At 43.7% G+C, this 2,837-nt stretch overlaps 1 protein-coding gene across 1 annotated transcript in view; it reads left to right on the top strand.

The window, feature by feature from the left end:
• ADGRG2 (adhesion G protein-coupled receptor G2) overlaps positions 1 to 2,837 on the top strand; it is a 126,007-nt gene that overhangs the window by 3,842 nt on the left and 119,328 nt on the right. The window lies entirely within an intron of this gene.

Here is a 2,837-nt window from a genome sequence, read left to right as displayed (position 1 = left end):
GCTGGACCTCTTATAGACGTGATGAGATACAAAAGTGCAAAGCACAACCTCCCAAACACACTGGCAGTACAGTGCACTGAGAATCTCAGGGCAGATTAGAATTTCGGGTCATCTCTGCCCTGTGTCACTGTGACAGAATATCATAGGACATGCCGCTAACTTGGGAAAAGGTCAAAATGGAAGTACATGTTCTACTCGGTACATTCCATGTTGGCACCACTATAAAGCTGGACCATCTTAAGTTCTATGTCTATCTATGTATTGCAAATATTTTCGTTCAGCCCATGGCTTGCCTTTTCACATTCTCCTTTTATTGTGGTAAGAACCTTTAACATGAGAGCTCCTCTTAACATGTTTGGAAGTGGACTGTGTGCTCTCCTTGCTGTAGGCACAACGGGGGACAGAGCTCTAGAACTTACTCTTTTTGTCCTGACTGAAACCTTACACCTGCTCAATAGTCACTCCCTGCTTCCTCCTTCCCTAAGCAACCACCATTCCAGTCTGTCTTTATGATTTGACTGTTTTTATTCGATTTATACCTCATAAGTGGAATTAATGCTGTTTTCTTTTGGGTTTTTTTTTTTGGCTTTTTGGGTCACACCTGGCAAAGCACAGGGGTTACTCTTGGCTCTGCAATCAGGAATTACTCCTGGCGGTGCTCAGGGGACCATATGGGATGCTGGGAATCGAACCCAGGTCGGCTGTGTGCAAGGCAAACGCCCTACCTGCTGTACTGTTGCTCCAGCTCCATTGTTTTTTTGAAGAGCCTACCTGAACTTTCTTTTTTTGGTCTTTTGGGTCACACCCGGTGACGAACAGGAGTTCCTCCTGGCTCTTCACTCAGGAATTACTCCTGGTGGTGCTGTGTTGGGGAGAGGACCATATGGGATATTGGGAATAGAACCCTGGTCAGCCGTGCAAGGCAAGTACCCTACCCGCTGTGCTATCGCTCCAGCCCCTACTTAAACATTTTGATAAGGTCTAATATATCAGGTTTTAATCTTCTATGGCTAACCTAAAAAAACCTTAAAAACCATGTCTGCCTCAAGGTTAGCAAGATTTTTCTCTAGACATTTTGTAGGTTTATCTTTTATATGTAAATTTATGGTTTCTTTGGGGAAGAGGAGACAGGGCTCAAGACCATTCCTGGCTCTACTAAGGAGAGACCCCCGGCAGTGCTTGGGGCACCATAGGCCTTACCAGGGAGTGATGCAAGGCAAGTGCCTTAACACTTGCATTCTCTCTTTGGCACATGAAGTTAGTTTTCAAGTTTGTTTTTGTGACCCAAGTTTACATATTCCCATATTGATAGCCAGTTGTTCTCCCTCTCTATCCCCTTGGACCCTTGGAAAAGCTTAATTGTGTGTGAGTTTCTTTAGAATTTTGTTTTCTTTCATTGATGTGTATGTGTGTCTTCACAGCACTGACCAGCACCACACATTATAGTTATTATGCATTCTTGGTAGATGAATTCCTAGATTGTTTTGTTTTTGTAATTTCTTTCTTTCCTTTTTTTTTTTTTGCTTTTTGGGTCACACCCGGCGATGCACAGGGGTCACTCCTGGCTCATGCACTCAGGAATTACTCCTGGCAGTGCTGGGGGGACCATATGGGATGCTGGGATTCGAACCCAGGTCGACCGTGTGCAAGGCAAACGCCCTACCCTCTGTGCTATTGCTCCAGCCCCTGTTTTTGTAATTTCCATTGCCCTTTCTCCATTTCTTTTTATAATAACTGTCCTATTAGACAAAGTACTGCATAGAAAAGTAATTTAAATTTTTGTTTTTGTACTTGGGGGCCACACTTGGTTGTCCTGGGGGCAGCTCTTAGTGGTGCTTGGGGGACCACACAGTGCTGGGGCTGGAAGCCAGGGTTCCCACATGCAAAGCTTGTGCTCCAGCCCTTTGAGACATCTCTTTATCCCACTATTTAAAATATTCTTGGAGGTCCAATTTGCCACTCTTGGATGAAAATGTTGAATTGGGGCTGGAGAGCTAGCACTTGCCTTGTATGCAGCCTACTCAGGTTCAATCTCCAGCATATCATATGACTTCCTGAGCATCACCGGGAGTGGTTCCTATGAAGGAAGCCCTGAGCACTGCCAGATGTGGCCCCCAAAGCAAAACACAACAAACTTTAAATGTAGAATTGATCTTTTTTTTTAGGGGCAGGGCATTTTCTTTAAGATCTTTTTACTGGCTCAAAAATACCATTGAGAACTAAAATATGATGTTGATAATTTACTAATTCTAAGTATGTTGCAAGCTTAGAGGGAAATGAAATATTAGAAGGCTTAGAAGTGAGAGGTGTAGAATTGTGCAATGTAAGGGTTCATAGAAAAAATCACACCCAACCAGTTCTCATGTATGACAATTTAAAATCTTGAAACAAACTAAGAGATGTATTCATTCATCTGCATATCTAATAGGCATCTCAGACTTGATGTATCTATCCACAGCAAAATCTTAATTCCCTGCCACGCCCATACCAAACCTACTTCTCTCCCAATAAGGCACATCTTAGTATCTGACATCATCATCCACACAGTTGTTGGAGTTCCAAGTCTGTACATTTCAGGTGCTTCATCCAGCCTGTGAACAAATCTTGTTAATTTGGCTTCCAACGTATACCCAGGCATTCCCGCTTTAATCTTCTCTCACTACTCCACCATCCTTGAGCCCACCACCACTTCTTTCTCTCCTGGTCACGGGGCCCTTCAATAATCTAATCCCCATAGTGCCTCTTTGGAAGCATCAATTGGATCTCCTGCTGAATGATGATGTTGTGCCGTGTTTGGGCCCTGCTGTTCCTGTTGAAGGCTGTGCTTTTCTTGTGAA

Source organism: Sorex araneus, chromosome X (genome assembly GCF_027595985.1).
Source record: "Sorex araneus isolate mSorAra2 chromosome X, mSorAra2.pri, whole genome shotgun sequence".
NCBI classification, from domain to species: Eukaryota; Metazoa; Chordata; class Mammalia; order Eulipotyphla; family Soricidae; genus Sorex; species Sorex araneus.
The sequence above is the reverse complement of the archived record's forward strand: the minus strand, read 5'-3'. Positions and strand labels throughout refer to the sequence as shown.